This window comes from Alligator mississippiensis, chromosome 12 (assembly GCF_030867095.1).
Source record: "Alligator mississippiensis isolate rAllMis1 chromosome 12, rAllMis1, whole genome shotgun sequence".
Classification (NCBI taxonomy): Eukaryota; Metazoa; Chordata; order Crocodylia; family Alligatoridae; genus Alligator; species Alligator mississippiensis.
In genome coordinates, this window is record NC_081835.1 from 46,378,158 (window position 1) to 46,402,388 (window position 24,231).

At 43.3% G+C, this 24,231-nt stretch overlaps 1 protein-coding gene across 3 annotated transcripts in view; it reads left to right on the forward strand.

Annotated features, from left to right (window-relative positions):
* RAD54L2 (RAD54 like 2) overlaps positions 1-24,231 on the forward strand; it is a 100,387-nt gene that overhangs the window by 5,176 nt on the left and 70,980 nt on the right. For 2 of the 3 annotated variants that reach the window (XM_059715404.1, XM_059715403.1), the window contains exon 2: positions 21,523-21,707. The exons of the other annotated variant lie outside the window; for it this stretch is intronic. The gene's annotated coding sequence lies outside the window, so the exon portion shown is untranslated. The remainder of the gene's footprint in view (positions 1-21,522; positions 21,708-24,231) is intronic. 3 annotated transcript variants of the gene reach the window in all.

The window sequence follows — 24,231 nt, forward strand, 5'->3', positions numbered from 1 at the left end:
TCCACTTCAGAGAGGGGTAGGGGGGCTCTCCAATCCACCTGTCCTGCCCTCCAGGGCCAGCTGGGCAACCTACAAAACAAGCTCTCTGCTCCTTTCTTCCTCTCCCATTCTGAAAACCAGTGCCAGGAACAGTATTGGGCTGTGTCATCTGAGCCCTGTTCTCGGTGTGTGCAGACACAAGTCAGTGAAGGTGCTCTGCTTTCAGGTGCCTTCATCTGAACCCTCATGTAATGAGGGTCAAAGTCTTGTGGGATCAGGCCCTTTTAAAGCCCTCTGTAGCCATGCACTTGTGTTTGGTCATGGCTGTAGAGCGCTTTCAGGGGCCTGATCAGGCAACAATTCTATCACTTCTATCTGTGCCTACTGTGATCAGCATTGTCATTAATCCAGGATAGTTGGTCAAACATGAGAGAGGAGACTTTAATGTTGGCAAACATCCAAACAGAGGCTATGTGTTCTATTTTGTTGTTGATTCTTAGTCTAAGAAGAAAACTGCTGAATAATTGTGCAGATAGCTGAAGATGTCACAGAAGAAGACAAATAAAACTATGATAAGGCCTTAGGCGGTTGCTCAGAAACAAAACTAAGAGACTCTCTTACAAACTGTTCTAATTTTTTTTTATGTGCTAGTGTTCAGTACTGTATTTAAACTCTGCTAAGGAAAAATATTGTGGTTCTAAAGCACAAGATTGACGTGAAAATATTCTTTTGTAGTGTCTCTCAAGCTCATGATTGGCCAACTGAAAACAGAATTGATAACCTGGTTTCATAATGACACAGTGGAAATTTCAGGAAGATTGTGGCCTGTTCTACCGTTAAACAGTTCTTACCTTCATAATTGTCAATAAGGGATGTGATTTTTTTTTTTTTTTTAATTTTACTTGTATACCTGTATCCTCGTATAACTGGCATAGATATAGTTATGCTCACATACGATGCTAAAAGTGGCATTATTTCAGTTTGCAAATATGATTAAGGTATACCAATAAAGACATTTTTATATTGGTATAACAACTTCTATGCTAGAGTAGATTTGCAGGTAGTGTGAAAGCAACAGAAATTTAAGTGTAAAGAAGTCCTAAATCTCTAGTAGAGGTGATATCGTTTATTAGGCCAACTAGGTATTTGCAAAAAAATTGCAAGCTTTCAGGCGCACACACCCTTTTTCAGGCATAGGAGAATGCAAGGATTGTAAAATTTCTCCTAGGTAGGAATGAAGCTTTCAATTTTTGTCTTATGTCTGAAGAAGGGTGTGTGCGCCTGAAAGCTTGCAATTTTTTTGCAAATATCTACTTAATCTAATAAAAAATATTCCATCTACCTTGAGTTCTGATTCCTTTTGTCTATAGACCAACATGGGTACAACTTGTTCCCTAAATCTCTAGTTGCATTTAGATACCACACCCATATTGAAACTTGCACTAAACATGGGGAGGACTTTGATCAGGGCAGAACACACACAACACAACACTTTACCTAACAAGGGAACCTGCAGAGTTTTTGTAAAAACAACTTTTAAAACTTTTTATAAAAGCAATTGAAGGAGGTCTTGTAGTGTTTTGACATATTACAGACAAACAACACTGCTATCATATTCTTTGTGGAAAACTGGTTTGATCTAATTAGCACAGAACTCGTACTATAAATTGACAGAGTCAGTTAATAGAAACTACATAACTGTTCTTATTTGGTCAATATGATGGATTCTTAAAAACAAAGTCTTAGGCTGAAGCCAGAACAGGAAGAGGAGGCTGAAAGCTGGTAGGTACAGCATCATTCAGAAGGTCTTTCTCTCTTAGCATCTAAAATTGAAGATCATAGGAAGATCTGTATTTTTAACTCAAATATCTTTTTGTTTAGGAGATTTTTATAGTTGATCAACATGATCAATTTATGAGGAGAGTCTGAGGACACTAGGCTTATTTAGTCTGAAGAAGAGAAGACTGAGAGGAGATTTAATAGCAGCCTTCAACTACCTGAAGGGTGGTTCCAAAGAGGATGGAGCTAGACTGTTTTCAGTGGTGGCAGATGACAGAACAAGGAGCAGTGGTCTCAAGTTGCAGCAAGGGAAGTTTAGGTTAGATATCAGGAAAAAACTTTCTTGCTAGGAGGATAGTAAAGCACTGGAACAGGCTACCCAGACAGTCTGGGGAATCTCCATCCTTGGAGGTTTTTCAGACCCGGTTAGACAAAGCCTTGGGTGGGATGATCTAGTTGGGGTATGGTCCTGCTTTGAACAGGGGGTTGGACTAGACTTCCTGAAATCCCCTCCAGCCTTAATTTTCTATGATTCTATGACAAATTTTGGAAGTAATGTTACAGAAGGTTGAATTCAGAATGTTGTCAATTTTAAGATGCATGCTTCTGTCCAACATCTCTGTATCAATTGGCCATATTGCTAGTGCCTCTAGGTTAATTTAGGATGTGCTTGGAAATAGACCACATACTGAAAAAGCAAGTGAGCACAAATGTATTAATATTTTAAGAGGGGTGTAGTTTGTAGCCATGTTGGTCAAAGGACATAGGCAGACAAGGTTCTTTGGGTAAATCTGATGCCTTTTATTAGACCAACTAAACAGTTGGAAAAATTCTTCTTGGCAAGCTTTATGGTTTAAATACCCTTCGTTGGGCTGAGGAAGGATATGCAGTTGGTGTGTGCGCTTCCTGGATGGAATGAATAGTAAAGAAGCCGGAGGCTGGTATGTGTGTAAATTGAGGAGTCAGTGAATGAGAGACAGGCTGGGGAGAGGGAGGGATATGAATGTAGCTGGTAAATACTGGAGAGGTACCTGAGGAGTCTGATGTTAGACAGGTTGTAATGTGTCATACTCTCATAAGGAACCGTGTCTTGATATTTTAAGACTTGCTTTCACTTTCCAGAGGCTCCTTGAGAATTGGACCAGTCCAGCTTGTTACTATCACAGAATTCTGGGCCTATCTATGAAAAGGTAGCACAAGGGAGCCCTGGTGGAACAGGCTGTTAACAACTATTGAATCAAACCAGAAGTGGGATGCGTAACTTGTTGAGTACCTGTTAGTATTGTGAAGAAAGAAAATCATAATGTTATAGGCCAGGGGCTTCCGTTTGGGAGTTGTATGTTGGAAGTGTCATGCAGCCAGTAGTAAAAATATTGTTAGAATTTCTAAAATATCATAGTACTTAAGGTCAGAAGGAACCTAAACAGATCATTATTAACAGATAATATATATTATAATTAGAGCTACAAAATGTATAAGCTATATTAGATAAAAGGTATTTCACTTTTTCATGGTAACTGTATTTTGGACCTCCATTTTGGCAGTTTTTAATTCGTCTTTATCTCTGGGCTGGAAGTTGGTTGCCTAGGGACCAGTGATTATCACCCGATTGCATTTAATATGGGCAGACAGAGAGTAGTTGTAATCAGTATTATATATACTTGGTGCTTGAAAAGGACTAATTTCCAAATGCTCAGGAAAATTATGAACAAAATCAACTGGAAGGAAAAATATAGACCAAAAGTTTTGAAAGTAAAATAAGGGTTCTTTAAGAAGAGTGTATTAGTTGTCTTAAAGCTAAAATTCCATAATCAAGAGAGATAATAACGTTGGCTAAAAGTCCACCCTGATTCAGTAGTGAAGTGAAAGCAGTAGTTAGGAGAAAAAAATGCTAACAAAGGGGGCAAATGGGGTGAGGGGAATAGCAATTGTTATTCTGAAGTACAGAAACTTGATAAGGGAAGCTAAAGACCCCTGTTTCCCTAGCTGCTAGAGCTTAAGACAAGAAAAAGGATATATTTTAAGTACTTGAGGAACAACAGACAATATTGTAATGGTGTAGTTCCACTACAAAGTGTGAATGATAATATTGTTAATAGAAATGCAGAAAATTTTTAAAGTTTGAATAAGTATTTCTGGTCTGTTGGGAAAGAAGCAAAATGGTGTGCACTTGTTGTGTGAAGATACTGAAGTACTTTCTAGTTCCTTAATAACAAAGCAGGATGCTAAACAATATCTACTTAAAAATATACATTTTTTATATTAGCTAGCTTATTCTGGATTTAGTTGAAAAAGTGTATGAATATAAATCTAGTCAAAAAATGAAATCGGGCTTGTTTGACATTAACATTTTTATAAAGGAAAATATGCAGACATAATCAACTTTGTCTTTTGCATAGTATTTGTGTAAATACTTTTTAATTAAAAGCTTAGGGCAACAAAGTATCATTAAAGTACAGTATATTAAATGGATTTAGAATTTGCTAACTGACAGTTTTCACCAAACGTAGTTTCAAGTTGGGAATACTCATTGAGTGAAGATTTTTCCAGGGTCTGGTGCTAGGTCCAGTGTTTAATGTTTTAATCAGTGATCTAGAAATAAATATAAAATCACTGCTGGTAAAATACAAGGATAATACAAAGATTGGTTAAATGCTTTTACAAGGAAAGAGAGCAAGAATGTAGTCATACAGAATGATTTGGCTAGCATAGTAAACTGAGCATTTCCAAACCAAATGCCTTTTAATACAATCAGATGTAGAGACGTTCATTTAGGAGTAAAAGATTCAGGCTCCAACTCCTGAACGGGGGATGTTCCTGAAGAGCCCAAACTATAAAGGATTCAGTGATCCTTGTAAATTGGCAAAAGAATTCAAGGGCACCTATACATGTGCGAGGGGAGCTTGGAGCTGCTTTAATTAAAAAGCCCACAGCATCTCATGTATTCAGCATCCTGCATTTCAAAATGGCAGCAGGGGTGCTTTAACTAAAGCTTGTTGAAGCTTTAGTTAAAGTGTGCTTGCCGCCTTTGAAACGTGGGCTGCTGAATACACAAGACCGCAGCACGCTGGAGCGTTCTATTTAGAGTGCTCCAGCAGACTTGATTAATCACATCTGCAATGGAGCATGTGTAAAAGTGCCCTTTAGTTCTCAGGAAAATGCCGTGTCAAGAAGGGGCTCATGTGATCCTCGCATATAGGAACAGAAGAGGAGAAGTTAAGCAGGTGACTTTTACTTCTGTATACGTTATTAGTGAGACTGGAACATTTTGTCCAGTTCAGGTGTCAACATTTTAAAAACGACGCTCAAAAAATTGAGGCTGTAAAATGATTCAAGGCCTAGAAGAAATGTCTCATAATAAGCAACTTCAAGCTGAATTTGGTTTAGTTTATAAAAAAAGAATAGAAGCATCTAAGTTCTTGAGGACAGAATATTTGGGGTACTAAAAGGCTTTTTAATCTAGTGGAGAAAGACATGACAGGAACCAGAGACTGGAAGCTAAAGCCAGACATTTAAAAATGAGAAATAAGGCACTGATTTTTAATAGTGAGTGTAATTAACTAACAGAAGTGGTTGATTAACTATCAGACTAGAAATAGTGAAGTTTCCTATCCTTCTTGGATATCTTTCTGAATTTTTTATTTTTAGTTCAGTACTAGTTATTGGAGTTGTTAAAAGAATAATCATTTGAAACTTAGTGTATTGTCTTTGAAATAGAGGAGTTAATACTAGATGACCTTTTGGGTCTCAAACTCTAGTTATTACATTGGAAATTTGGTGGGTTTTTTTTTTTTTTGGTTTTTTTTTTAATCTGATATGTATCCTTTCATTGTTTTAGGAATAAGCATGTCCCTGAAGTGAGCTATGGAGTTTGGGTTTCACCAAACTTTTGTGGTTTGTGGATTTTGGCTGGGAGAGGGTTGAGATGGGAATTGCACCAGCCTTGACCGGCTTCTTTAGCAAACTGCAATGCCTACCCTTCCTCTGTTTCTTGGGAATCTGAAGGTGAGCTCTCAAAGAAGTATGCCTGCCAGTAGTGAGTGGGAGGGAAGCTTTATGATGCAAGTGTGGGCGCCCAAGTAATTAATTTCTGCAGAAATTAATCTTTTATTGGTAACATTGTTTCTAGCCCTTATGGCTGCGGAGGTAGTTTTTCTGAATGTTAATCAAATGTATAATGATGCAATGTGTTTGCATCTGTCATAGTTTTATCAAGTGGTGCCAGAGTGAAATTAAGCAAGTTTGTGGTCAAGTGCAAGGAGATAGCTAGAAGTTTGCTTCCATTGTACCCCATAAAGCTGAGGCCAGAAGGACATCTGATGATAGGGTTGGAAGCCATGCTGCTGTCCTGCCTGGGGCATCTCAGGGAACCAAACAGACTAGTGGTAGCCAAGCTTTTTGGCACTTGTGCCACAAGTCAAGTCCAAAGTATGAGACAGCACCATTCTAATAATCAGCTACTGCTGTTGTCCAGTCCTGCCTATTCCTGTTGTCACCCCAAATCGTCAAGCCAACACCAACTCCTGTACCTTCCTGAGTGCCACTCCAGTTTCCCTTCCTGAGTTCTGCCCCTGACTCCCATCACTAGCATCTTTTTAACTGGGTTCCCCAGAGTTCACTGCCCTTGCCATTTGTGCATGTGTGCTGTGGATTGGCCAACTCTGAGCTAGAGATTGCTTGGAGGTTTGAAGCCATTTTCCCCTTGTCACTGATATTATTATTTGGGGAGTTTTGTTTATTTTTATCTCCCTGTTAATCACTTAGTCACCAGAGAGGAAGCAATTAATTGAAGGGGAGGGAGAGTGTGTTTTGTTTCTTTTTTTCATATAGGATCTTATTGTGACTCCAAGTGGTCCACAATTCAGGAAGTAGGTATGCTCTTCATACGTAGATTTACAGAAGTTTAGGGCTGGAAGGGACCACCTGAGATCATCAGTCCCTCTGTGACTGTTGTTAGTTGATGTTTAGTACTATTTGAATTGGAAAAGAACAAACTTCTGGAGGGATTCTCTCCCTTGCTGTGATTCTTGCATACCGGTATGGCATTGAAGGGCTGACAGAGTTCCAGATCTGGCTGGGGGAGAGTTTCCCTGGTGAAGGATCTACAAAAGACAGTTTGCAGTACTCTGTGAAACTGGCATTTTAGTAACTGGTACACTCTACTAACCGGAATTTCCAGCCGGCTGGCTGGATGCAGGGGGGCAGAGCTAGCTTGCATGTGGCTGCTGATGCCGCCACCCATCACCCTGCACTGTTGCCGCTTCGCATGTGGCTGCTGCCACCCCTTCCCTCCCCTCCATTCTGCATCTGGCCAAAACTCTGGCACCCCTGATTTGCCACTTGTGCTGGATAACAGCTTTTACTGTATAATGTAGGCAGACTTTTGAGTTGCCTAAATTGCCTTCTGTATGGTTTGATTTGTGCATTTTGCCTTTGTTAAAAAAAGAAAATCACAAACGTGTATTTTTAAGCACAATGAAATAAAGAGGATCTGGGTGGGGAAGATTCTCCAAACATTTTATTTGTTTAGAATCCTGGGCTCCTGTGACTGTCCAGGATAATAATATTGGCTAGATTGGACACGGGACAGAAAACAAAAACAGGATGGTAGGTGGTACAGAGTAGGTCTCCCCTCTTTCCCTTCAGGGTGCTAAGCACTAGTCCAGGGGTGGGCAAAATATGGCTCACGGGCCAAATCTGGCCTGTGAGGCCATTCTATCTGGCCCGTGGGGCCCCTAAACAATTTAGAAAATTAATATTCATCTGCCCTTGGTTCCTGTCAAAAATTACAGGAACCAAGGGCAGTAGGACCCAGGGGAAGCCTGGTGGGCTCCCACAACAGCAGGGCCTACCTGGCCCTGCCCCCCCAGCCAGAAGCCCCAGCTGGGGCTTCTGGCCTGGGACCAGGTGGCTGCCCTGCGCTGGAACCTCAGGTAAGGGGAAAGTGGGTGGGGAGGGCAGGGAAGGATCCCGGGGAAAAGTGACCTGGGAAAAGCTGAGCATGGGTGGGGGAAAAGCGGCCCCTTGCCCGCCCTGAGGCTGGCGCCCTGCACTGCAGCTGCTTGCAGCCTGCATGGGGCTGCCTGTGACTGCTCCAGATAGCCCCAGGTGGACTGCCAGTGGCTGCAGCATGGGGTGCTGGGCACGGGGCAGGTGAGAGGCTGCTTTTTCTGCCCCTGCGCTCAGTGCCACCTTGTAACCTGGCCCTGCACTGGCTCCGGGCTTGCCTGTCGGGGCTGCGCATGGCGACAGCAGCTGCGGCCCCCCCTGCTTGCCACGCTGGGTAGTGTTTGCCACTGTCACCTGTGGGCTGCCCAGTGTGCGAGCTCTGGGCAGGCAGCAGCAGCCAACACTGCCTGGTGCGGCAAGCAGGGGGGCCACAGATGCTGCTGCTGACAGGCAAGCCCGGAGTCGGCTTGGGGCCCAGGCTGGCAGCGAGGCCAGGTTACAAGCTGGTGCTGAGCGCGGGGAAAAGCGGCCTCTCGCTCGCCCCATGGCCAGCACCCTGTGCTGTAGCCGCTTGCAGTCCACGTGGGCTGCCTGTGCCTGCTCCAGACAGCCCTGTGTGGGCTGAGAGCCCCTGCAGCAGGGAGCGCTGGCCATGGGGTGGGCGAGGGGCCACTTTTCCCTGCAGTCAGCACCAGCTTCTTCCCTGCCGGTGAGCAAGGGGTTGGGGCTGTGCACTACCCCTCACCTGTACCACAGGGCTGGGGGGTGAGCACTGGGAGTGAGTGGGTGGGGAACCAATGGGAGCATGGGGCCTGCACTGGTGCCCTGGGGCCAGTGCCAATGGGGCCCAGAGCAGGGTGGCAGGAGTGTGGGATCCTAGCCGGCAGGGGCTCTATTGAGCTGGCCCAGCTCTCCCTCTCCCTGCTGGTGCAGCCCAGCCCAGCTCCACAGACCCCTGCCAGCCTGTGCCCTGCTTTGGGCCCCACTGGTGCTGGCCCTAGGACATTGGTTCCAAGATGGTGACCAGGGGGAGGGGCACCTGTCAAGGGGCGGGGCTACCCATGCAGCCTTCGACAGCCTGCCAAAACTGGGTAAGCGGCCCTCCTCCCGAAATAATTGCCTGCCCCTGCACTAGTCCCTTGTCTTGGGGTTGATAACTATAGCAAATGCCTCTTCACCAAAGTAAAAATAAACGCCCTGCTTCTCTGGCCCCTTGATTAAAGAGCCCCATGGAAGGTCTCTCCCTGTTGGCTTGGTACTAGTTGGCTTGCTAGTTTCTCCAATCCTGATTCTCCTGTCTGGAGCAGATTTTTATCCCTTCCCTTCCTTGCCTTTCTGGGAGTAGGTACCAGGATCATAAAGACCTTTCTCCAGCAGCTGCAATTAAATATGTGAAGTCATATATTGTTAAGAATTTTCCCAGATTGTTATAGTAAGCCATAGGCAGTTTAAAAATATATCTGTACCCAAGTAGGTAATACTGTTGTATTTTGTCACTTATATTGTAGAGAGGAAATCCTACATAATGTGTGTAAATAAATAAATTAAAAAGACCTTGATGTTGGGGTAGGGTGGGCTGATATGCAATAAAATATTGAAGGCATCTGAAAAAAATTTTTTTTTTTCTAACAGCAGGAGAATGCTAGATACAGGTTCAGATTTTACACCTAGTCCTTACCATTCCATCCTCAAAGATATATCCTGTTTACAGATAAATGACTTTTTTTTCCTTCAAAAAGTTTTTAGGCTATGCAGATTAGCATTGAAATATATCCAAAGGGTGACGGCCCACCCCAAACCTAAAACCTTTTGCAAACGTTCTCCAGCAACTGTAACTAGGAAGCCAAAGAATAATGGCATTTTCTTTTTAAAATAAAACAGTAAGGGGTTACTTTTGAGAACTTTTGTTTTTCCTCAGTTATAAATGTTAACTGCGCTATGATCATGGGTATAATAAGAGATGTAAGCTTTGGATCAGAAGATGCATCTCACTTACTCTAAGTATAAGTGAATAAGCGTGAGCTTTCTCATTTTTAAAATGGAGCATTGTTCTTATTCCTTTGGAAAATGAGATAAAGTGGATGAAGACTGTCAACTTTTCAGTCAAGGCCAGATGTTGAACTGTTGATGTCTTAATCTGAAAACTATCTGTCTTTAAGCACTATCAATCCATGCTAATATCTGTTTCTTTAATGGGCAGGGTTAGCATCGCTTTGTTGCTTGTGAACTTCCTTTTAGTATTTATTCTGTTCCATTAATTTATTGAGAGGTAGGCATCATTTTTTTTTTATTTACATGACACGCTGCTAAAATAAGCACCAGCACAGAAGCAGAATTCATCTAGGTTTATGTAAACTGTCCAGAGACAGGTTACTTTCTTAACACACTTGTAAAACCTGGAGTGCTGCTTGTCCTCTTTGGGATTATCATATACATTTTCTGCTTCCTTCCTAGAAAAAAGGCAATACTTACCACCAGCTCTGTAAATACCTTATAGTTTCCAAGAAGCTGCAAGCCATTTATAAGATGAGACATTGTTATTTAGATTATGTGTAACATTAAGGAATACCTCTGAGCCACAGGACACATGCTTTTTGGAAATACAAAACAAGGGCTTTGATTACTTATTCTTTGCAAAACAAAATTCCTTGATGCTGGGGGTGTAGAAGGAATAGTGTGCAGCATGTTTTGTCTTAAACCAAAAGCATATTATAACCGCTGTCCTGCAAGATGCACTTCCAGTTTCCTACTTGGGGCTATGTGTACATCAAAAGCTTTACTGTGCAGTAGACTAATCTACTGTGCAGTAAAGCATCACTGTCTACAAAGGCAGGGATTTACTGCACTGTAAATTAGCATTTGTAGGTAGTAAATTTACATTGCAATAAAGCCAAATAGCATTAATGGTACATGTAGATGTGCTCAAGATTACAGAAAATTCAAGGGAGCTGGACTAAAATAAGACTTCATAGTACCAATCCATTTTAAGGAATTTAAACCCTGCTATGACTCATACTGTTAACAGGAGAAAATCATTTAAAAGTAAATCTGATGATAAAGTGATGATGACATATTGTAGAGAAGGGATTAAGGGGAAGAAGTTGGCTGGTCCCTACCCAAGCATATAGGCCCCCTCTATATGTTACCTGTATTATGCAATTACCTAGTTAATTTCCCAATTAATGTGGACTGGCTAGACATGCCAATTAACTATGGTGCCTTAAAAAGGTCCAACCAGCTATAAAGTTATTACATACTTTCCAGCAATAACTTCATAGCTGGTTTCTATCCAGCTTTAACTTGTACATGTAGCCTGTGTCCCTATGGCTAGGAGCCCTGTCAGCTGATTGGAGGTCCCAGCTGTGGGGGTTCATGTGCACCTCTGAGCCTGGGAGCTCCCAGTTGACTCTGGCTCCCAGCTGCAGGAGCACATGCCCCCACAGCTGGAAGCCTCATCAACTGATAGGACTCCCAGCTGTTGGGGGTGCACAATGTACTTGCATGACTGGGAGACCACAGCTGCTGGAGTCTCCCTGCCACAGGAGTGCCCCATGCACATGTGGCTGGAGGACCACAGCTACTGGGGTCTCTAAGCAGTGGGGTGCATGGGGTACCCCCACAACTAGGAGATTGCAACATCTGGTCTCCCAGGTGTGGGGGTGCATGGGGCTCCACAGCTGGGAGCCCCTCAACTGAAGGAGCTCCCAGCTATAGGAACTTGCTTCTTGCAGGTTCAGGGGGAGCCTGGGATTGGGTTTCCCCATATGGACAATAAAGCATGATGGCATCTGATTTGTGATCCCACAATCACCTCCTTCCATACATGTGTGGTATGGCAGGAGGTGCAATTGTGTGGATCACAATTAGATTCCATCATGTCTTTACCTGTATTTGTAGGGGGGCCCGTAAAAGACATGCCAGTATACCGTGTGAGACTGTGCTCTTTGAACTTGATCATAGTTCCATAGTTGGTAGGGTCAGAAGGGACCTGAGCGGATCAACAAGTCCGACCCTCTGCCATGGGTAGGAAAGAATGCTGGGGTCAAATGACCCCGGCTAGGTGTCTGTCTAGCCTCCTTTTGAAGACCTCCAGGATAGGAGTGAGCACCACTTCCATTGGAAGTTGGTTCCAGATCCTAGCCACCCTGACTGTGAAGTAATGCCTCCTGATATCTAGCCTGGGTCTACTCTCCATCAACTTATGGCCATTATTCCTTGTTACTCCCGGTAGTGCTCGGGCGATTAGGGACTCTCCCATTGCCTGCTGGTCCCCCTTGGTCACTTTGTAGACGGCCACCAGATCCCCTCTCAACCTTCTCTTGTGGAGGCTAAACAGGTTCAGGTCCCATAGCTTCCCCTCGTAGGGCCTGCCTTGCTGCCCCCTGAGATCAAAGTCCTGAAATTTTACCTACCCTGTGCAGACCTGTTATCCTTGCAGAAGAATTCCTTGGAGAAGGTACTTTTTGGTCCGGAAGCCATCGGTTTTGAAGATCATAAGATGTGGTAATACTTGTCTTAGCCAACAGTTATACATGCTGTTTTTCAAGGAAAACGGTGGCCTTTAGACCATGGGTGACTGGTGCCTCCTGATTCTGTGGGGGGCACCTGCAGAAGCCAGCAGCAGCAGCGGGAACAGGGCTGGTGAGCACCCGCAGAAGCTGGCGGCAGCAGGGATGGCCCTGTCGGGGGGAGCATGTGCCCCCCCTGTGCCCCTCCTACCAGTTGCCTATGCTTTAGTCCTCTGTGTTCTATACTGTGATTTGAGCCTATTTTAACATTTTCCATACCAGAATGTAAGAATATCAGGAAGCTACTCCAGAATATGCATAAGTCTGTCTGTCTTAACACCTCAACAAAAATGTGGTCTCTAGGCATTAATCTTGTTCAATAGAAGGAGTAATGATGACACTAGAAGGTGCCTGCGAGAAGATCACATATGACTTGTTTGGACTAGTGAGGTCCAGATGTTATTGATCAATTCTCGTTCCCTCTGTATACTGGGGTACATGGGCCTCAGACAGTACTGACTGCCTCTCATAGGTTTCCCATCAGAATTGTTGGTGATCTATAGTAGTGCTTCTCAACCTGTTTGTAAACATTTGTACCCATTTGTAAACATTGATGGCCAGTCCTGACCCGTTGCCCCTTGCCCCCAGGCCCCAGCCCCCCAGTGTGTGGGGCAGGGGTGTGTGTGGAGCACAGGGTGTGGGGGGCCCAGGCTGGAACTCTGCTAGCATGCAGAGGAAAACCCACAGTTTTCCACATTTTTCTCCTTTTAAAGGAGAACCCATTTTTAAAGTTTGTTCATGACCCTTTCATGTATTCTTGTGACCCACTTTTGGGTCACGACCCATGAGTTGAGAAACATTGATCTATAGCCTATAAACTAGTGTCTGACTTCTTGGTCCTGTTAAACGTTCATTTCAACTTTAAAAGTATAAAAAGAATTTGAGTTTGCTCCTTCTATCATGGAAAGGAAAAAAATAAAATGCCTCAGGATAGCATTGTATACTATTCCAAAAAAATTAATTGGCTGGCATTTGTTAGCTTTTAATACCCTGTTATTTATTTGGTCCTTTCTGTGTGTTGTAGCATGATGTTACCAAAAGGGTTCCAGGAAAATAATTATCTACCGCATTTTACAGTGTATAAGTCGGGTTTTGAAGCTCAATTTTCATGTCTTTAAAAATCAAACTCAACTGATACATCATGCCGGTGCCACTCGCAGGGGATGGGGCCATGCCAGCCTAGTGCCGAGCCTGTTCCTATCCCCTGCAAGTAGCACTGAGCCTGGTGCTGCTCGCAGAGGATGGGGATGGGGTTGGCCTTGGCTGGGCTCAGCACTTGGCTGGTGCTGCTCCATCTCCTGTGAGCAGTGCTGTTGGTGCCACACAAAGGGGATGAGGCTGCACTAGCTGAGTGCCGAACACAGCCCTATCTCTGTCCTCTGCGAGTGGTGCCAGGCTTACAGCAGATGGGGCTGCTGCAAATGGCGCTGCTGAACACTGAGCCCAGTGCCGCTCCTAGGGGATGAGGCTGCACTAGCTGAGCACTCAGCCCAGGCCCATCCCTGTCCCCTGTCAGTGGTGCTCGACTTACAGGGGATGGGGCCACACCAGCTGAGCCTGGCGCTGTCTGCTGCGACAGTACTGCCGAATGCTGAGCCTGGTGCTGCTTGTGGGGGACTGGGATGGAGCTGGGCTCATCTGGGCTTGGTGCTCAGTTGGCACGGCCTCATCCCTTGTGAGTGGCACCAGCAGTGCCACTCACAGGGGATGGGGCCGTGTCAGCTGAACTCAGCCCCATTCCCATCCGTGTTCCCTGCAGGCGGTACTGGGCCTGGCACTTGGTTGGTGCAATCCCATCCCCTGCGAGCAGCGCTGGCAACACTGCTCGCAGGGGATGGGGCCATGCCAGCCAAGCGCTGAGCCTGACTGTGACTTATACACTGTGCCTATGAAAATCCTTGCCTTTCAGATTGGAAAGCTGGGGGTCAACCTATACACTGTGTCAATCTGTATACTGTTAAATACGGTACGTAGAAAAAATGAGACCAGAATAACTATGACAGCAAACTAGAAAAGTTGCTAGAGTGCTTGTATTTTGAGTACTGTAAGCGTGTGTGTGTGTGTGTGTGTGTGAACTTGTGGTTTTTGTTGTCTCTTGGAGATTTCATTTTCCCGTTACCAATTTTTTTTCACCTTGGCCCGCTTCCTCCTTTTGGGAGTCAATTGGCCATGTTTTTCAGCTAATAGAAGATCAGAACTCCTCTCTCCTCTTGTAAACAATCAGTTTCACTACTTAGCAAGAAAAGTGCTTGTAGAATAGCGTGAGACTTGGTTTCCTTTCCTCAGGCCTCACCATGCTCCATTTTCTGGAAAAGGTAATGATTTGCAGGGATCCTGGTTTTCTCTGATTAAAAAAAAAAAAAATCTCCAATTTTCAGGTTTGTGGATTTGGGGTGACTTTTTTTTAAACCCAGAAATTAGGGATTTTTTTTTTATCAGAGAAAACCAGGATCTGTGGTAATGAGAAGTGAATTAGAATTCCAGCCTGGATTTTGAACACTATCACTTGGCAGCTGGCTGACCTAGGACCATTCTGGTTAATTGTTAAAATATACAAATTTAATTTGATTACTCTTGAGCCATTGGATAACTATTTAGTTAAGTAGCCATTTGTTGTAAGGGCTATGTGTGTGGAATGTAGTAGAAGAGAACCCCCTTCTCACTTAAGGCCTATAAAATACATAGTATAAATTCTAGTCTTGTTTTAAATTTGTCATTTTGTAGATTTCTATTCCCTCTTGTTATTTTATCCCTACTTTTTAAATTTGTAATATTGACTTTAATATTGAATATTACTGGCATTAAAGGTTTATAGGTGACAGGTTTTTATCTATATGGTAACCAAGTTTATTAAGGCTTTGCATTGTCCTTTTTATGACAATTATGACCAAATAGTCTAAATACCTGGATGATGGTTAAGGAACTTCTCATTTTGTTGGAGTAGCATATGAAGCTTTTCACTTCTGTCACTATTATGAAGCCTTTTCATGAGAGACGAATTAGGTTGCATCATTTCTGAAATCTTGAAAAATGTGAATGAAATATAAAGTGGTGTAAAATGTCATCAGTGTATCAGTCAGTGTCATCAAGTTATGGTTGCTATTCAAGTACTTGAATTCAATACAGATCAATGATGTCTAATAGTTCTTACAATTAGATGAATGTTGGGTGGACCTAGTAAAATGACTTGACAGTCCCAGTGCAGTCAGTAGTAATTCAAGGTAAAGGTAGATGAGAGAGCTGGGGACAAGAAGCCCCCTTCCTAATATGTAGAGCACTAGAAGAGGTATTTATACACATGTTCCAGGATTGGGGGAGGGGTGCTTTAATTAAAGCAGCATCAGCAAAATTGATAAATCAGGTATGCTCCGACTTGCTGGAATTACAGCGTGTCAGAGCAGCCTATCTTCTTGTGTATAGGCACTCTGGGATACTATTATTATATAATGTGTGGTCCCTTAAGCTCCACATTGTAGGAAAGCTGGCATAATTGCTGCTCATTCTTTATTGCTGAGCTGTCCAACTTCTAATTGTCTGTGGGGTGCATGCTACACAGGTCGCACTAGTGTAAGCCGTGGACCTGTGCACCATACATCATATGGACATTATGCTGCCCTGGCCTCATCCTCACCCTTTGTGGGATCCCACGCTGCACAGTGGACCCTGCAGTGCCACACCATACTGCTCCTTGGGGTAGGGGAGCTGAGGGAGACCCTGCTTGTTACTGTAGCTGGAGCAGTGAGGGGAGTGGCAGTTGCGTGGGTGCCTGGGGGTTACAGATTAAACCAGGTACAACATGTGGCCGTTAGCTGAACAGCCCAGCTTTACTGGATAAGGAGAGGAGTATGTATAGGGCAGGTCTTTTAAATACCTTTCACGATCCCTAAATGTACTCAAAAAGAAAAATGGTTACCCCATGAGGAGGCCATTGGTTGAAGTTCTCTTAACTGCCTGCACAGTTCTGTGTCCTCCATTAAAAGGAGGGGCCTCAGCATGTGCCGGGGTTGTTGAGCCATAACATGATCCTTTCTCCCATATCTTTAGAAGTTAAAATTTGGACTATGTATAGAAATTTTTATAAAACTAAAAATGAACTACTATGAAAATTATGCATAATTTTTTGGTGCAAGTATCATTTGTTTTTACTGATTAGCGTTTTTCTGCTATATATTCATGTGCTTCTCTAAACAAGAGCATAGGATCTTTCAGAAAAAAGATATGATAAGAGTAAGCAAAGAGAATCTTTCAGTAGCAAACTTGTCAAAATTGCACATTTTTCTGGATAGGAAAGTTTAGAGCTCTGGAAAAGGAACCAAGGCTCCCATAAGCGTTGCTCCTACTTTTAAGAGCAGAAACATGTTTGACTTTGAGCACAGCTGTATCATAACTTAAGATAGGAATATTAGCAAGACAGGTGTTATATTTAGTCTGTGCAGGTTTGTTTAGAATCCCTAGTATTCTCTTATTTTAGACTTTTTGAGGGAGTGAGATAGGGAGAGCCAGGAACCAACCAGCAGATACTTTCTAAATATATGTATTGGAAACCAGCTAAGGCTCATTTTATCATGGAAAGATCTACAGGAAGCAACATTTATTAATTAAGAATATTCATACACGTACTTTTTCTTGCGACATGCTGGAGATCCGCCGCTTTGGAGCAGACTTGATTAATTGAGTGCTCCGTGTGTGAGCTGAAGTGAACTGTGCTGCGCCGTGTGCACTTGTATAAGTGGCGAAATGCATGTCAGCATGCAGAAAATGGCAGCAGTGCGCTTTTAAAATAAAGCACCTCCAAGGTGTTTTAGTTCAAAAGTGTGCCGCCACCATTTTCTCAGTGCTAACGCACATTTCACCACCTATACAACTGCAAGTGTCACAGTGCCAGGCGCTGTGGCACTTGCATGTGTAAAAATGCCAGGAGTGAGTAACTGTGAGAAGCTCACAGTTAAAAAGGATTTTAATTCTTAAATGCATTTCTAACTTAGTATAGAACTTAATAAAAATAATTTTTAGACTTTGAGGAAATCTTGTATGTCTGGTTGTCTGGGGAAACAGAACCAATTTGGCTGCATCATACACTAATTGAAAGCTTACGATAGGATGGTGACAGAGAGATTTTTTTCTTCCTAGATTGGTTAGCTGATCACTCAGAAATCATGTGCGTTTCCTACCGGGAAGTCTGTTTCTTGCCTGAATGCAAGATTCCTTAGTCAAACCATAAACAGTGGCAAGTTTTTTTGTTAATTTCCTTGTTTTATTATTATTTTTAGATAGAAACAGATGGATTTTTTTTTTTCACGCCCAAAATTTCTGTGATCCAACAATTACTTTTAAGTGGGTACGAAGGAGGTGGAAAGGTGAAGCATCAAAATTTACAGCAATGTAAAATCTAGCATTTCTACATTCTGCCATCTGAAATATGGTTATTCTGTTCTTATTCCAATTTGGTTGTAATTTATGGATGCTATTAGATTGGGTCCTGTCTGCTAGAATAGTGGTTTTCAACCTGTGCTCTGCTGACCCCTGGGAGTCCACAAACTATGTCTAAGGCAGGGTCAGCAACATTTTTGGGCAGTGTGCCAAAAACACCTGCAACCTTGACTTGTAAGATGTTGACATGCCAGGAGTAGACAGCAGGGGAGCTGAGAGGGGTCTTATCCTTGTTGCAGCAACACAGCCCCAGCCTCCTCCCCGAGGCGTGGGTGCCAAGCAAAATGCCTTTGTGTGCCAGTCTCTGGCATGCATGTCTAAGGGGCCCATGAAAAATGAGTATGATCATTCAAAAGTAGAAATGCATCAATATATTGGTCACATATTGGATTGGCACTGATGCAAGGAAAATTAACATTATTGGCAATTGACTTTTTTTGGCTGGTGTAGCTAATAATGTCACCAGTAAATGCCGAGTACATGTGCACAGCTGCAGCATGCCTACAGTCAGGAATGCAGCCTGGTAGCTTGTAGAGCAGCATCTGGCCAGTAAGTCTGTAGGGGGTAAGGGACTTAGTGGAGGCAGATTGAGGTTCCTATGAAGAGGGAGGGAGTGGGACAGGGGCAGGCGCTGCTCAGCCAGGGCGGTGAATGTGACCCCGGGAGCAGAACAGAGCCACAGGCAGCTCATCCAGGGGGCACAGGGAAGGTAGGGAGGGGGGGATGGCTTGCTGCTGCTGTGTATATCCCTAGGGGAGGCATGAGCAGCATGTGTCTCCACCCACCAGATTTGTGGGCAGGGTGAGGAGCCAGAGGCTGCCCTGGCCTCTTCTCAGTGGTGGGGCTGGGCTTGGGGCAGGCGGTAGTGGCGCTGGGAGAGATGGCTATGGGGAATTTTGGAGTGGCTGTAACCTACCCTGTAGCTACCCCTCCCAGCGCCATTGCCACCCCCCCCCCCCCCAAGGGCAGCCCCGGCCCAGTTCCCCCACCAGGAAGAGGCTGGCATAGCCTCCAGCCCTGAGCCTGCAGCAGGTAGCCCGCCCTCACCCCACGCACAAATCTGGGGGGCACATACCCCCCCCATTTCCCCCCCCGGGATATGTGGAGCAGTGGGGAGCTGCCCCCCTGCCCTGCCACACCCCACCAGATGAGCCGCCTGCGGGTCTGTCCTGCTTCCAGCAGGGTTACATTCACCTCCCTAGCTGGGCAATGCCTGACCCTGCCCCACTCCCTCCCTCCCTCCCCATGGGGGTCTTGATCTGCGCTACCCCTACCCTTTCCCTCCCCCATGCTCCTTCCCCACCACAGACCCACTGCCCCAGAGCTGCTCTCCAAGCTGCTGTGTTCCATATCAGCTACTGGATCAGAATCAGCCGATATGGATGGCTAATAATCGGCCATCGGTATTAGCCAAAAAACTCCTTGTCGGTTCACTCCTAATCAAAAGTATGTGGATGCCCACACTTACAATTCAAAGGGGTCTGCATCTCCATTTGACATTTTTTAGGGGTCTGCAAATGAGAAAAAGTTGAAAACCAGTATGCTAGAATATGGTTGACTCCTCTATTAGGCTGTATTATAGAAGGTCTTGTGCCTCGGTAGAAAGCTAGTTAAAGGAAGTGACTCATTCACCACTAATAAAATCTGCCTGAGTAAGTGGCAAACAGAGGAATTTGTATGCTCTGAACACCAGACAGATCAACCAGGCTATTCAGTATTAAGAAAACATGACTTTTCCCCCCTGCCTCATGCTAAAAGTAAAACACTGTCTGTGGGCAGACTTAGTCTCTTTTTATGAGATGCTGTGCAAAGAGAAGATCAACAGGGCCAGCTAATCCCAATGTTTGCTGTCATAGATGAATTTTTGTAGCAATTCCTTGAACTGTTGTGACTGACCTTTCTATGAGACCAACTTCTGCCCTTCTAGCTCATAGGGGGTGTGCCCACTCACCCAGCTCTGCTTACATAACTGATTCTTAGCCTGTTACATACCATTGTACCACCCACTCATGGATACACAGAGATTTAACTCCCAGGAGGATTTTTCAGTTCTGTGGTCCTCTCCTGTTTGGTTAGAATCAACCCATTAATTGCTACAGATTGCATACATTTGTGTTTAAATAGAAAAAATATATATCTTTCTCATCAGCTGCTTTCAAAAGGATTTAAGTAAAACTACTAAAATCTGACCTGCACTGGAGAAGTAATTTTCTCCAATTTTACATCTTTTTAATGCAACGTAAATTTACTTTTAACTCTTAATTGTTGCAGATGGACAGTGGGAGATCTGACATGAGCTGTCCTGATACTGAGTTTTCCATGTGTTTTGAAGTCCCTGCTCTTGGTTTATTATTCCTTTTGTGGATATCTATTGTTTTTCCTGTGACTGTAGGATTAGCAGGGGCAAGCTGTAAAAATGTACAATACATTTCTCCTTATGCTGGTTTGTGCTGCTGGAATGCTATTTTGGTCCTGCTTTCTTGTAGATTGGTAGTAGGGAATGCATATTCATCACTTTTTTTTAATGGAAAATATAAACCCCAGAAACAGACATTTCAAGAGCCAGCAATATAAATGGTAATCCATTAAAGCAAATAAGGCAGTGGACCAGATTCAGTTTAGTTATGCTGGTGTCAGTGTAGAGAAACATCCAGATTTATTCCAGGTTCTCAGTAACATTACTAGGAGCTGAATTTGGCCCTATGGTTCCTTCTTCAAAGAGTGTATAGTTAAATATGGTACATAGTAAAATACTAGACTGAAGTTTATGTGCTCACAGGGCGCATCTACATGAGATGCTTACTGCAGAGTAGCTTAATAACAATGGACAGTAGCATGCTGGGCAAAACCCATGCTAATATGCCACTGTGCAGTAGTATTATGCTAATGAGCAGCAAGTGTCAGTAAAAACCCATGTGCTGGCATTGCTGCGCAGTAGTGTGAGTTACTGCACATTGATTTAGTGCTTGGTTAACCAAGTACTAAACTTAATGTGCAGTAACTGCAGTGCATTCATGAACATATAAACGTGCCCACAGTGTAGAATTGGTCCTGGTGATGATATCTGATTCATTAGTTGTACGCTGTAAATAATCATACATTGTAAATGATCCTATTTTCTGGTTTAACGTTCTTAAAATCGCATTTAAAACCAACAAAACGCTGTGTAGATCAAACATTAATTGTCAGATTTGTACTGGCTCCATTCATAAATGAAGAGAATTTCAGTATTTTTGAAGCTTCTGTAAAGGAGAATTTTTTTTCTTTAAAGTAGTTAAAAAAAAAAAATTAAATATAGAGGATAATTGTCTATTCGTAAGTTATACCATGTTGGTGTTGCTTGTAGCAGCATGTGTCTTTGTCCTTTATAAAATGGGGGACAAAAAGGGGAAGGATCCGGCTGCTGGAAGCTTCAGTGCAGCAGGTGATTGATCAGCCAGTCAGAACTACTGTCACCAGCCTGGGTTGTGTAATGATCTGTAGATGCTGCCATTGATTTGTGTTAGCTCTTTTTGTCCAGAATCACAGTGGGAGTTGGGCCTTATGTAATACTGATTGTCAGACTCTCCATTCCAGCACTCTGGCATGTTAGAGGGGAAGGATTAACTTTCCTTCTCTCCCCACCCCCTAGTCTTGCAGAGGCTCCTATTGTTTTCTTGTCTCCAGGGAAGGGCCAGTTGTAGGCTGCATAATGTACTGGTGCCTTGTTGAGTAAGATCTCATTTAGCTAAAGAGAGTGAGGGACTGGATCCTGAGTCCCTTCCAAAAGTGGCATAAGGAATTAGTTTCTAAAGCACCCTTTCTGTTCTTTCCCTAGACTCTGCTCCCCACAAATCATATGACCCAACAGCAGCGGGAGCTCTTAATGCTTATATTGCTTTGGGATGAGTCCAGATTCTTCTCATCTGTGGCCACTGGGAGTTTCTTTCCCTTCCTCAGAATAGTAGTTGGTCTATGTAAGCAGGTGCCATTCCCAACCTGCCCTCGGATGCAATTCACTAGGTAAGCCCCAGATCATCTCATTTCTGTTGGTTTTTGCTTTATGTACACAAATTTTGCAATAATACAATAAAGTTCAGTTCAGACCTTTTTTCTGCCTTTAGCTGCTCCTGTGGGTACCTACCTCTGGACTGCTCAACTTGCACCCTATATCCCTTGTAAAGAGTACTTCCCATTTTCCTTATCTGCATGGGGTGATGAGCCACCTGCCTTTGAGAGTAACTCAGCACTTAACTCTTCTCCAGAAGAAGCAACATTTTGCAGGATGGACTGTGGTGGTACACACTACCAGCCTACTTCTTTATCAAGTTTTCTTTATTGAGCGGTATACTGCTTTGATGTGGATTGTGGAGATGCCTTTTTAACATGGTGTTTACTTTTATATGTGAATCCGGTGGCAAATGTTTCTTATGTAAGGACTGTCAGTGCTGGGGATAGGAAACGTTCAGTATTTTTGTAGTGGATACCACACCCTTTTATTTGTTTATTTTGTATTTATTTATTTGATTGATATATTGCTCTTCTCAGCAAAGGCTCAGGGCAGTTTGAGACAAAATATAAAAGCAAGTGGAATATTTATGAAACAAGCTCCTGAAACAACAATATCTCAGCCTAGCCTTGTTTGCTAAATGCCTGCCAAAATTGTAAGTTCTTAATGCTGCTTCTGGAAGATGTCCAGGCTTAGGTTCTGGCCAGTGTCAAGGGGGAGTGACTGCCAGGAATGACCTGCAGCTTATTTTGCCAAGCAGTCTTGGCACATTGACGATATACTTGAAGGAGGTTGCTCTCGCCTGACTTCAAGGATCATCATAGGGCATAAGGAAGAAGGTGGTCCCTTAAGTACATGGGGCCCAGACCACACTATACTGTTGTGTACACTCCTCCTGTTTGTAATTATGCAGACCACTTCTGTCCCATTCTTCTGTAAAACACACTCCTGTAGCAGGACATCAATTAACTGGTAGAAAATCAGGGTTGTTTATATTTGCTTCTGTTGTGATTAAACAGCCGAAATAAGGAGGGTGTTGGCCATCTCTACAGACCAACAGGTATTCTGTGGACTGCCACTGATCTACAAGCCCCTACTGAAGAGCTGTTGTGTTGGGGTCATAGCGTACTGAGACAGCAAGCCGAGTCCAGTGGAGATAGGAGATTTAAGTAAAGTTAGTTAAATAATGGTATCTTTTCTTAAAAAACACTTGTCTAAATTTCCTTGATGTGTTTGAGCCAAAGAACTTGAGCTAATATATTTGCTCCTATTAACATGCAGGTTACTGCTTCATAAATATTGTTTGATAACCTGCTTGGGACTTTTTAAAGCAAATGCTTGCCCTCACAAATTGTTTTTTCAGACTTTTATGTTAAAGTGAAGACATCAATATGTTTAAATTGTTAGAATTAAACTAAGCAAAGTCATTACTATCGGCATTTTATTTTCCTTTTTATTGGATTTTAAATTCAGGAGCAAAATATTAATCTCCTTATCACTTAAATTATACAAATGATATCAATACTTTCCCCCCTTCTTGTAAATTTAACTAATGACTTCTCTTATGATCCATCTGTGTGTTTTAACACTTGTGTGCTGTGTGTTATTTATGAAGTGCCAAGACTGTGCAAGATGTGTTACAAATTTGCAAGACAAAGCTTCCTGCCACTTTCAGATACTCCCAGTGATCTGGGAAAACACAAAAGGAATCCCCTTGTCCAAAAACGTCATCCCATACCCTCTTTGCTATAATAGCCGAGCTTCTCGGCCTCTTGTGGGCTCAGATCAAGGTGAAAAAATGAAGCCAATTTCTGCAGTTGACCTCAGAATACCTGCTTTCCTCTAATTGTCTGTCCATACCAGTGTTTCTTAAACTGGGGTATGTAACAAACTTCCGGAGGAAGTAATGAGAAAGCAGGTCAAAGGAAGGGGGAAATAGAAGTGGAGGAAAAGGAAGAAGAAGGAATGAAGAACAACTTGACTGTATCTTTTAAGGTGCTGGAGAGGTTACAGTGTGGAGGTAGTTGACATAGTGTTACCTTCTTTTCCTATAATCTAGAAGGGAGAATCCTAGGGAGATACAAGAGTTAAGCAAATTTATGGTATGTGACCCATACAGTGTTTGAGAACCACTGATTTTTATGAATGTTTTTGCTCCAAAGCTCATCACACACTATTTTCTGTCTAGCCTGCAGTGGTAACTTGTAATGTTTTGGGCTCCAGGATTTCCAAGGGTTGTTGACACTGTTTATAGCCAGAGATTACAATGACAAAGCTTAATTAAGGCTTTGTTACAAAACAGGCTTTAAGAGACAAATCTGCTACCAGCCATAAACACTGGGCTTGGCTTGAAGGAGAAAATGGAGTCCTCTCCCATTGCAGTTACCTTGGGGCTGCAGGGTCAAGTTTTTCTGCTTTGCAGGTATTTGGTTAGTAGATGCACAGGTGGATGTGGAACATTCCCCTTCCCTGCCCTCTCCCTCCAATTGCTTGTTTGGTAAGGCACGGAAAGCCCCTTTGAAGCACAGATCCATGGCT